The sequence below is a fragment of the Mesocricetus auratus genome, unplaced genomic scaffold (assembly GCF_017639785.1).
Source record: "Mesocricetus auratus isolate SY011 unplaced genomic scaffold, BCM_Maur_2.0 Super-Scaffold_100006, whole genome shotgun sequence".
NCBI lineage: Eukaryota > Metazoa > Chordata > Mammalia > Rodentia > Cricetidae > Mesocricetus > Mesocricetus auratus.
Genome location: NW_024429190.1, coordinates 17,693,183 through 17,705,882, shown reverse-complemented (window position 1 = coordinate 17,705,882; position 12,700 = coordinate 17,693,183). Strand labels below are relative to the sequence as shown.

The 12,700-nt window shown below is 43.3% G+C and overlaps 1 protein-coding gene across 3 annotated transcripts in view; it reads left to right on the top strand.

The window, feature by feature from the left end:
• Stk32b (serine/threonine kinase 32B) overlaps window positions 1-12,700 on the top strand; it is a 238,465-nt gene that overhangs the window by 64,414 nt on the left and 161,351 nt on the right. The window contains exon 1 of one of the 3 annotated variants that reach the window (XM_040747011.1): window positions 6,168-6,249. The exons of the other annotated variants lie outside the window; for them this stretch is intronic. The gene's annotated coding sequence lies outside the window, so the exon portion shown is untranslated. Of the gene's footprint in view, window positions 1-6,167; window positions 6,250-12,700 lie in introns of those variants that run through there. 3 annotated transcript variants of the gene reach the window in all.

Here is a 12,700-nt window from a genome sequence, read left to right as displayed (position 1 = left end):
ACTCACATCTTATTTATTTCATAATATTTACCTAAGATGCAGGGACACAGCAATTGCTCAGGTTGGTCTCCACCCTGTCAGCATCTCTACTGTAGTTGTCAAATGTATTGTGGTTTCTTAAGGTTTAGATCTCTACATATGCTATTCGAATTTGTTTTTATATCTAAAGTACATACTACTCTTGTCTCTCACCTTTCAGAAAGTTTGGTTTTAAGTATTTTGTTAACATTTGGGAGGTTTGATAGATTATATCTACGTGGAAGCTTCTTCTTTAAAAATAATTTCTTTTGTGGCTTACACTTCCTCTTTTTTATCTGGACCATAGAGACCATTAGAGAGTTAACTCAGTGATCCCTGCACACTCGGCCTCTCGTGTGGGCATGTATTCCTGTCTCTTTATTTCTCAGCTGGACTTCTTGCTGTCTATCCACTACATGTTCTCTTTAGGGGGCCTGGGGGCCTGCAGCAGAGAGTGTGTCATACCAGAGGCTCCTCATCTCTGGATTTCTCAGAACAGCTATGGCCCGGAAACCTAGGAGGCTTGCCCTGACCCCATTGATGTTAACTGACTTAACAGCAAGAACACAGCCCAGCCTGACACGTAAGACCCCTGCTGTTGTTTCCCACCCTAATGTGCCAGTTCTACGGCTGAAAGGATCTTGAGACACCTCTCCTAGTCCACACCACAGTTGGGGCTTCATAGCTTTCTCCTGTGCCCTCCTGTCATTGACAGCCCTGAACTCGACTATCTCTGTGACATGCTGCTAGACATGTTAGCACGAGGCGTTGCCATCTTTAAAATTGGCTTCATCCCATCATCCCTAGACACTGTCTGCCCTTTCTGTCTCATCCTGTCCTGCTGTCTGGCACATGATCTGGCTCTTGGTGCCTTGGTGTCTTAGAAACTCCTGGTTATAGTTCATCTTTTTAGAAGATCCAAGCTTGCTGACATCTATTTGTTAAGTCAGTGGTCTTAAAGACACTCAAATTCTTGGGGAATATACATTAACGTCAGGATGAGGTTGGCTTCCTCTCAGGAGCTAGAAGCTAGCTTTGTTCTGATTGAAATACCAAATAATGACTGCTTTTGTGGTCAGTGCTGATTAAGTCTTGAGGCTGCTCTCAGCTGTAGTGGAACCAGGCTGCCCCAGGGCCAGACCCTTCTAACAGGGAGTGAATTTGGTGCTTCGGTCTCTGCCTTGGTCAGGCTGCCTGTCAACACTTATTAAGAGTTCATTGTGAAGGGAGACAATAGCCTGGCTATCAGCAGGTGCGCACGCATGCCGACTTTGCAGCAATTCCACATGCATCCCGGGAGCAGTCTCACTTCCCATGTGCCTCCAAAAGTAAACGGCTTTAGACTACTGAATTTGGAAGGAATTATCCTTAAAAAAAGAACCCATTTGGGTCTGAGTTCTGGGGGTAGTTGAGGTATAGCGGATAGGCTTCTGGATATTTGGTGAAAATACCTTAGGTTTTGGGGGAGTCTAGCTTGCATCAGCTGTAGGCGTCTGGGTCAGTGAGTGACCCGACACTCATCTTGGTTCATGTTTCTAATGTAGATTGGGAATGGAAGGCCACAGATGATGCTAGACTCCCAATACTGTTCAGCACACTCCATCTTTTGGGAACAACATCCCTCCCTTCAGAGGACACACCCCTTACTCACTGGAGTCCAGGGTAGCTGTCAACCACCATCTTTGCCATGTACCCCCAGAGGTGGATATGTGATGAGACATGGTTGGACCTGGCAATGGGCTGAAGGCTCAAAGGGTCGTAGGACTCAAGCTCCACCACTCACAATCCTTCAGTAGAATCTTCCCTTAAATATCAGAAAACTGACTGTGGGCAGCCATTTTCCCCACAGCCCCACATGATGTTGAAGGCTTTTCTAATGGGGAAAGAGCAAGGCTCCAAGCAGAGAAAGAGGCCGATGGAAGCTGGAGGAGTACTTGCTTCTATAGCACCTCATTGACTTACGGCTGCCTGGGACCTGCTGATGACTCCAGTTCCTGTGGGCTCCCTATGACCTCTGGTGACGGAGTAACAGAAGGAGTCCAGGGGGAAGTGGTACCTTGGTATGGACTTGAACACCAACAGGGCTGAGTTCTTTTTAGGAGAGGATGGAGAGAGCCTAAGGGAAAGCAACTCAGGAGTTCCCCTGGCAGTGATGGGACCTCTGTATGAGGACTGCAGGACTGAAGCAAAGTAAATGAAAATCCTTAGACTGACCAGAGGCAGCCTGTGCATAACATCCCAGAAGTGGCTTGGAGTTACACAATAACAGCTCTCCGTGTTCCTCAGAGGAAGACTCTGGGTAACACAGAGCTGGCATTGCCCAGGTGATAGATAACCCAGACTCAATATTGCCTTGTTATGCACAGACAGGCACTCCCTGTACACAAAAACCCAGGTCAGCTGTCTCATCCCAGGCTGCAATGTCTGCACAGCTGTGTATAAATGCAGCGTGGAAAAACACTTGGTTGGAAGCAGAAAACCCAACTTAGCATTCCTATAGCTTCAGGGCTATCCAAGAGTTCTGTGGCGGGGACACTGGGGTGCAAAGGTCCTGAGGCAAGCACAGAGGTGTCCGTGTGCACACGGTGACCCAGGTCTGCCCTCACGCAAAGCACTGTTCCTGGCAGGTGGAACTCAGACCATGTGGCTGCTCTGTTCAGGAAACTATGTCAGCTAATTAAGTCGTGAAGTAACATTTCGTGTATGAGCATTGGCTTGCAGTTTTGGCCCAACCACAAGCCTCTGGGCAAGTTGCCGGACTTCCCCGGATGCTGTTCTTACGTCAGAATCCTTTTTAGAGCCTGAAGGAGATGCTTGCATGGGCTGCCCTTGCTCTCCCAGACATAGCGAGGAAGGATGGAATCCATTTGTTTGCAATGAAATATTTATTCCTTTCATATTAATTAATGCATTTGGCTGGAGGTGTTCTTGGAGGACACTGGTTCCAGGAAATGACTTAATAAGTCTCTAATTGCCACAGGAGATGTGGGTTCTCTCACAATGCCTCCAAGCTCTGGCTGGGGCCAATGGCACTTCCCTGACAGGGATGCTTGCTTCCCCAACCAGAAGGCAGACCTCCATGATCACCCACATCTTCAGCATCTTCCAAAGTGAGTGATTCCTGGGCTCTTCTTCTAACCTGGCTCACCCCAAAGGCCACTAGGGACACATAGGCGCAATGCATGCACATCTCTGTGGGGGGTGGTGGTGATAAGGTATATCCTTCAAAGGTAACCCCTCTTTGACCTGCTTCCTCTAATCAGGCCTCCATCTGCCAACAGTGACAGATGACCCCACCCATAGGTTAACCCACTAATGAAAGTAGAACCCTATGGTCCAGTCACTGCTCCACGGCATCACCATCCGGGGATTGAGTCTTAACAAATGAGTCTTTGGGGCTGCATTTTATGTTCCAACCACAGCAGCTCTGGAGGTCATGATTCTGAGATCAAGGTATGGCCAAGACTGTTTCCTTTCTCCCGGTTTGCACCTCATGAGGACCCAAGAAAGACAGGATGAGGGTCACCCTGTGATTTTATTTTCCCTTAATGCCATCACCACAGGCTTCTCTTTAAACAGCCACAGTCTACAGCCTGGGTTTATGACCTCAGCATATGAATTTTGGAGAAAACAATTTGGACCATAGCACCAACTCTCGAAACACACCACCCAGGGCCGTCCACCACTCGTCTCTGTCACCTTTGATACCAGATCTCCATGATGTCAGCTGAAGAGTGCCTTATGTAAACGCCAGCAAAAGTGACCCAGGTTGTGGCTCCCAGGCCACTCCCAGGTGGTGTTTGTGTTTTAGCAACCCCCATGGAGACCACTTTGAGAATCCTCCTCCCCAGGGATCAATTTCCACACTGGCATCCTAGAAAACAGTGACCAGGAACAGATATTTTACAGTTGTCTTAATTTGGTTTCTATTGATGTGATAAACACCAGGACTAAAGACAGCTAATAGATTAGAATCCAATATGGGAGGGGGAGGCCAGGGCAGGAACCTGGAGGCAGGAACTGAAGCAGAGCCCATGGAGGAAATGACTGACTGGCTTGTTCTTCGTAGCTTGTTCAGCCTGCCTTCTTGCAGCACTAGGACCACCAGCCCAGGGTGACACCACCTCTGGTGGGCTGGGCCTCTCACATCAATCATCAATCAAGAAAATGCCTCACAGGCTTGTCTATGGTATTTTTTCAACTGAAGTTCTTCTTCCCATATAACTAGCCTGTGTTAAGATGACACAAAACTGTCCATCACAACAAAAAAGTACAGAGCTGTGTGATCTCCCTGGGGGTGATGGAAAAGTAGCAGGTGTCAGCAGAAGTGGCCCCTACAGCTCCCCAGGCACATTGGGAAATGAAATCCAAAGGCTGAATTCTGGGTCTGGATGGTTGACAGTGTGTTGGTTGGGACTCTCCAGAAATAGAGAATCAATAAGGCGTGGCACACACAGAAAGAAGTTGGTCAAGGAGTTGGCTCACAGGGTTAAGAACACTGAGAAAGGGAAACACACCAGGAACCAAGCACAGCGATAGGCTCTAGTAAATGGTGGAGCCCAGCAAGTGGTGGGATGGGCATGGAGGGGCTCCACTTCTCACTCACAGCTTGGAGGCAGGTCTTAGGGAGATACACATGAGAGCTAAAGTCGGGACCCAGACTTATGGACCCAGGAAGGAAGCAACAGCTTAGGCTCACAAAGGGAGATGCAGCCTCAGTTCCCAGCTCATGCTTTTACTTTAATGTCACCAGGCTTTCCAGGAGCCTGTGATGGCTGAATGGCCAAAGGCTAATGACAGTCCTTTATAGAAAGAGGTAATGAGGATGTAGCAAAACAAGAAGTTTCTAGAATGTTCTTATATCCACCCAACCCTGGCTGCACATCAGTGTTCTTTACAGCACCTAAAACAACAACAACCAAAACAAAACAAACAAGTACACAAAACCTACCATCTAAGCAACTAAACAAACAAAACATACAAAATTCACGGGTCCTCTGGAGTATCTGGGGTGCTCATAAGTCAGTGCCGTCCGTGCCGGGGACATGAAGTAGAGACGATGCCCATGGGATGCTAGTGAGGTGTGGATTTCCCTGTGTGCATCATCCTCTTAATGGCTCTGGAGTCCTTTCCACATTGCTGTAGTTTCATGCTCTTGACACACGCTTTCTCAGCACACCCTGTGGTCTACACCAGCTAGTGTTTGTTTATCTGTCTCAATACATCACAGTGACTAATGATAATCCCAAAGCCCAGTTGAGTTCTACTAATGAGAAGTTAATTGGGGGCCTTGCCTTGTGGCAGCTTAGGGTGGCTTTGGTCAGATCGCTTGTTCTTGCCTCATTAACTATGATTTCCTGTGGATAAGGCTTGGAGCAGCCTTACTGAGGAGTGTCAGTGCCTCTTTAAGACCTAGTTTTAGATTTTCATGTCAGATACTCCCAGGACCTAGGCACAGTGACTGTAGGTGACAGTGCTGATTGTCACCTCTGATCACCCACCCAGCATAGAGGCCACTTGTGGCTTGTTTCAGTAGATCCCTCCATGGCATGACAGTCTTGAGGTTTAGGGTTAGGAGGAGCTGTCCCAGGTCTCCAGGGCAGGTTTCAGGCATTGCTGTGTCCGTCTCCTGGCAATCCTTTTGTGTAGGTGTTACTGGAAATGTTAGAGCCCTGGCAGCCCTAACCAACTAGACTAGTCCACCCACTCTCAATAGGCCCAGGAAACCTACAAATAACTGAAAGTCAGAATAAGGACATTTATTCAATGTGGCCGGCCACATTGGCAAGAATAAGAAATATGATGGTACAGGGGCAATCTCAAATTTATTTTCAGTGTTCTGACATGAGGTTTAGGCTTAAACAGAGATACAAAGGTATATATATACAAAGGTGTATCTACAGATGTGTATATACAGAGGTATACTAAGTGGTCCTGGTCAAGCTTTGGTCCTGCCCACCACTGACCCATCATTGTCTTGGTTCTATCATCTTCTGGTCTGAAAAGTCAGAACTGTGGGAGATCACTTTATGGATCTCACACAGTTTATTCCTCCCCTGTCTGCTACCGGGCTCCAGTCTTCTTCTTCTCCTAGCATGAGAATGTTGGGGAAATTCCATTTCCATGGGACCATTGTTTCAACAGGCAATAGGAGGGTCACAAGTGTCTCTTTAGAGCGTCTTTAATCCTGGCACAGTGGGCACACTTCACTTTCATTCTTCCATATTCAAGGTTTGCCTAGCAGGGGTCCTTCACCTTCCTGGTTAGGAATGTCCTTTGAGACCTGTTTCAGTCTACTGTAAGAAGGACTAGCCAGTTGTGGTGATGCATGCCGGTAGGATTTGCTGAAGGAGGCAGAGGTAGGAGGATCACTAGATCGAGGCCAGTATGGGCTACACATTTTAGGGCTGGAGAGATGGCTCAGCCATTAAAGGTTAGGCTCACAACCAAAATTGTAAGAGAAGGACTGGCCTGGTTCCTGATTCTACCTCAGGACATTAATTAGTACATAGAAAAGCTGATTGTTTTTGTATGTTGTTATATCTTGCAACTATGTTGAAGCGTTGATTAGAGCTAAGGGTTTTCTGGTATCATCCTTAGGGCAAAGTATAGGATAATATTGTTTGTAAATAGAGGTAATTTGAGGAGGTGGGGAGACAGTTCAGTCTATAAAGTGCTTCCTCAGAACCTAAGTTTTACAGAGGTATTGAACATGGTGGTGGGGGTTGTAAGCCCTGCACCAAAGAATCAAGACAAGTAGATCTCTAGAGCTCTCTGACTAACCAGGCTGGCCTACATAGTAAGGTCCAGGCTGAAGGAAGACCTTGTCTAAAAATGAAAAGGTGGGAGGAAGCTGAAGAACAACGTAAGGTTGTCTGTCCTGTAGTCTCTACACACATATAAGTGCGTGCACACACACACACACACACACACACACACACACACACACACACACACACACCACAACAAAGCATAGAAAAACATTTAGCTCATTTTTTCTAATTTATGCTACATTTCTTTCTTTCTCTTGTTTTATTACTGGGTAAAACCTCTAGCATTGTGTTGAATGAGATGGAAGACAGTGAATGCCCTTGCCTGGTTCTCAATTTTAGGAGGAATGTTTTCAGTGTTTCCCCACTTAGTATAATGATGGCTGTAAGTTTTTCAAATATAGCCTTGATTATGTTGAGTTATGCTTTTTTTATTCATAAATTCTCCAGGGACTTTTAAGGCCTTTTCTGCTTCTACCAAGATAATCTCATGGTTTTTATCCTTGATTATATTTACATGTCACATTATACTTACAGATTTATTCATGTTGAACTACCCTTACATTCCTGTGATGAAACCAACTGCACAATATTTTGAAGCAGTTTTTGAAATTGGTTTTCAAGAATTTCATTGATTTTTTTGCATCTATGTACATTGGGAAATTAGTCTACAGTTCCTTTTTATTGAGTCCTTAACTATTTGCTGCTATTGTTTAAATCATAGTGATATTGGTTCCATAGAATGAATTTGGTAGTGTTTCCTTTCTTTCTATCTTATGGAAAAATTTGAAGAGCATTGACATTTTTTCCTAAATGTATGGTAGAGTTCAACATTACATTAGGAGACAATTACTGCTTCAATTTTATTATTACACATCAATGCATGCACATTATGTGCATGTCTGGTGCTTCAGAATTCAGACAAGGGCTTAAGATCCCCTAGAATTGGAGTTATGGATAGTTGTGAGCCACCATGTGAATGCAGCAAAACAAACCCAAGTCTCTGCAAGAGGGACACATGCTCTTAACTGCTGAACTATATCCCCAGTCCCACCATTTTGGGGTCTGGATGATCTACTGATGAAAATGGGGTGTTGGTTGAAGTAGCCTGTTACCATTTTGCATAGACTTTCATATTCGCTTTTTTTTCTAGGCTTCTGCTTTCTTGGAATGTATTTTTCTATCCTTTGACTCCCAGTCTGCATTTTGCCAATGAGGTATTTTTTTTCAGGAAGCAAACAGTTGACTTTTGTGTTTTGATCCAGTGAGGTAGTCTTCATATTTTAATTACATAGTTGAGGCCATTTATATTTAGTTTTTAATCAAGAAATATTTGCTGATTCATGTACTTCTGTTGTTTTACTTTTTGAATCAGTGCATATCTTATAACTGAGCTTGAGCATATTTGGCTCTTTCCTAGTTATGTGTTTGGTTATTTCTCTCATTGTTTCTTTCCTATGCATTCCACTTGTGACCACCTTTCTTCTTTCTCTGTGTAGAATTCCTTCAGATATTTTCCATGGTCCTGGCTTGGTGTTCATAGATCATTTAAGTTGTGTTTTGTGTGGAAGTTTTTTCTTCATCATCTTTGAAAGATAGCTTTGTTGGATACAGCACTCTTGGTTGCTAGCTATTTGCTCTCAGAACTTGGATGAAGTCCCTCTGTCCTTTTCTGGCTTTGCATATTTTGCTGAGAGGTCTGAGATCATTTTGATGAATTTACTGTTGTATGTTGGTATTTTTCTCTTGAGCCTGTTAATACTGCATCTTTATTCTGCAGTCTTAGCATTTTAAATACCATGTGATGTGGAAAGTCCTTTCTGGTCATATATGTTAGGGGTTCCTAATACCTCCAGTCCTTGTGGCCCATGTTTTTCCCTTGGTTTTGAGTTTTCTCTTCTGTAATATCACTAAGTAGGTTTTCTGTGCATTTCATTTGAAACTCATCTCCTGTGATTTTTTTGTAAATTTTGGTCATAATTCAGAGTTCTTGAACGATGTGGCCACACTTAATTTTTCTTGATTGCTTGTTGAATATAATATTTCCTTAGTTCTGTTTCTAATCCTGATATTCTTTCTTTTTCTTCAAGCAGTCTGTAATAATTGTCACTGTTTTGCTTGGCTGGTTTGTTGACTTTTCATTTACAACATTTGTGAGTTTTTTTTCTCATAATCTTAATTTCCTACCCACGTTTCTTGCTTTGCTATCCAAGTCCTGAATTGACCTTCTTACTTTATTCATTTGCTTGTTTGCACCCTCTTTGAGGTTATTTATGATTTCTTAAAGTACATTTTCAAATTCTTTGGCATTTTAATCTTTTGCTATCTTTAGTTTGAGCTATTGAGGAGTTTTAACCTTTAAGATCAGTCATATTGTTTTTCTTTTCCTTATATAACCCATGCATTTCTGTTTTGAAATTGATGAATCAGAATTGGGCAGCTCTGAGGGAGACTGTCCACCTCCCAGCTTTCCTCTGTTGAGAGGTCTGCTGTCCACTACAGAATTCACAAGACTGAATCCACACCTCTTCTAACTCTCATGGAACTACACAGGGTTTCAGAAGTGACTGCTCAGTTAGTCATCAGAAGAAAGGCTCTTCCTGAAACCCTGCATCTGGTGATTCTTTGCAGATTTGTTGAGATGCAGAATAGTGCTGTCTTCAATCTACCATCTTCCCATCTCCTGTTTGGTTTCTAGTCTCTTCTCAGAATGCAAATGAGAAACAACAGAAACAAGAGGCCCTGATTGGTGACATTATCCACCCACTGCTGTCTGCCTTCAGACGTGGTCTCAGGGTTTCTGGAGCCAGCTTGAATCCACACCAGGCAGAGCCTTTAGAGGCCTTTGTACACAGCACAATTGCTTCCTCATACTTTGTGTCTCAAATTTACTGCACAATGAAGAACCACAGACCTTTAACTTCATGTCATTGATTTCACTGCTTGGAAATACAATATTCGGGAGGTTTAACTGAATACTCTTTTAAATACACGGAGACTCAGATGACATTTTCTGTCCTGGGACACTCCACTTCCTTGATATCCTGGAGATTCTTTCCTGGGGTGCAGGATAAACTTTGAATGACTTGATTCAGATAGAGGAAGAGAAGTAGATTCAGACATACCCCCACTCTGCTGTATCTCCTTGAACAGACACAGAGTGTGTGGGAGCAGAAAAGGGTCCGGTTTCCAACAGAAGAAGATCTGGAAGAGCCAGGAGGAGCTTTCAGCCCACTTCTACAACCCACTGTCTTATTGCTAACATTTTCCACCACATCATTCCCCCTGCTAGGCAGTATCAGTGGGGACAACAGATGGGGAGGTGGAAAGATGGGGCTTGACTCTTGAGCCTGAAGAAAGAACTGAAACCTACCTGTGCTTCAGTGCTTGTATCTGTGGAGGTGGGGTGTAAATGGCAGCTGTGGTAGGTAGTAACTTCTACGTAATGTTTTCCTGGACCCTTACAGTATAATCTAATTTGGAAATACACTAGCAACCTCATCCTTGGGGGCAACATTACAAGACACCGATTCCATATCTGAAAATGCAGATAGTATTAAACCTTATGCATACATACATACATATATATACATATGTACATACATACATTCATGTCTTCAATAGTTTAACAATGATAACAACAGAACAAGTCTAAGAACGCACTGTAATAGAAGTTATGTGAATGAGGTCTTTCTCTTCTACAGTATCTTACTGCTCTGCATTTGCCTTGTTCTTGTGATGTGAAAAAGTGCAGAATCACATGATGTTATGTGACAGAAATGGCACAGATGTGATGCAGGCTGGTTTAGCAGTCAACTGAGCACAAGCAGTTTTATTTAGCACCATTCTCTCTCATCACCATCTGATTACTAGTTATTCCTCTTCACAGCATCTGCATTTTATCCCATGTTCCTCGACAACCTCTGCAAGGATCCTTATTAGTTTTTTTTTTACCTTGATTATTTCTTTTTCCTCAATATATGTTTTTATTTAAATTAGAAACATGCATGCTTCACATGTTAATCCCAGCTCCCTCTCCTACCCCTCCTCCCTTATCTCTCCACCAGTCCTCCCAGCCCCCCACCCAATCCCCACATCATTCCCCAGGGAGGGTGAGGCCCTCCTTGGGGGATCTCCAGAGTCTGTCATTTCATCCAGGGCAGGATCTAGGCCCTTCCTTGTGTGTCCAGGCTGAGCAACCCTCCATGTGGAATGGGCTCCCAAATTTCATTCGTACGCCATGGTAAACACTGATCTACTATCCAAGGCCCCAGAGATTTCTGAGGCCTCCTCACTGACACTACATTCATGGAGTCTGGATCAGTTCCCTGCTGGTCTCTCAGCAAACCGTCTGGGATTCAAGAGCTCCCCCTTGTCTGGTCATCTATCTTTGTGGGTTTCACCAGCACAGTCTTGATCCCTTTGCTCATCACTCCTCCATCTCTGTCACTGGGTTCCAGGAGTTCAGTTTCTTGTATTCTATTTGTACTACAATTTTAACACACATATCTAAAGATATTTTTGTTTTTATTTTCATTTCTAGTGATTTATCATTATTTTTATGTCATTTAAAAAAGTTTATTATATGTTTAAATTAGAAACAAGCTTGCTTCACATGTTAGTCCCAGCTCCCTCTCTCTCTCCTCCATGCCCAGTCCTCCCCCACCTGCCCTTAGAACCTCCATCCAGTGACAGACAGAAGCAGAGGCAGATACCCACAGATAAACACACATATATAAAGATTTAAAGCTAGCTTCCACATACCAGTGAGAATGTGGGACTTTCGTCCTTGTGAGTCTGGGTTTCCTCCAACAGTATGATTATTTCCAGCTCCATCCATTTACCTGTGAATTCTATGACTTCATTTTTCTTTATATATCCCATTGCATATATGTACCACATTTTTTGTTTATTGATTTGCCAGTTGATGGGAATCTATGTTGTTTCCAGTTCATAGCTATTGTGAATAGAGCAGCAATGAACATGGTTATGCAAGCATCTCCACACCAGGACATAGAGTCCTTTGGGTATATGCCCGGGAGTGGTGTAGCTGGATTATGTGGTTGGCCTGTTTCTAGCTTTTTAGGAATCTCCACACTCATTTGTCTATTGGCTGCACCAGTTTTCACTCCCACTAATGAGTATGCACCTGTTTCCCACATGCACACCAGCATTTGGTGTGCACTTTGTTTGCTTGTGTTAATCTTGGCCATCTGACTGCTGTAAGATGAAATCTTATTCCCTGATGGATAAGGATGTTGAACACTTTAAAAATGTTTATCAGCCATTTGTATTTCATCTTTTGAGAACCCTGTTTAGTTCCATGCTCCAGTTTTTAATTAGATTGTTTTCTTGCTGTTTATTTTTTGAGATCTTTGCATATTCTAGATTCTAAACTTGATGAAGTTTCCCTCTTTCTACAGTAAGCTGCTGCTTCACTTGAATGATGTTGTCCCTTCTGTACAGAACCTTTTTAGTTTCATGAAACCCATTTATCAACTGTTCTTAATGCCTGTGTGGCCAGGTCCTTTTCAGAAAGTTTGTTTTTTTCTGTGCTTATAAGCTGCAATTTCTATATTCTCTCCTCTATTTGGTTTGGTGTATCAGATCTTACATTGAAGTCTTTGATCCATTTGGAGTTGAGTTTTTTGCAAGGTGAGGCCATCACCATGCTATTTTAATTACTATGGCTCTAGAATATAACTTGAAATCAAGGATGGTGATACCTCTAACAGTATTTTTATTGCCTTCCTTGAGCATGAAAGATCTTTCCATCTTCTGATGTTTTCTCCAATGTCTTAAAAGCAAGTCTTTCATTCCATTGGTTAGATTTTTTTTACAAGATTGTTAAAAAGGCTATTATGAGCAGTATTGTTTTCCTTATTTCTTTTTTAGTATTTTTCTCATTTGCA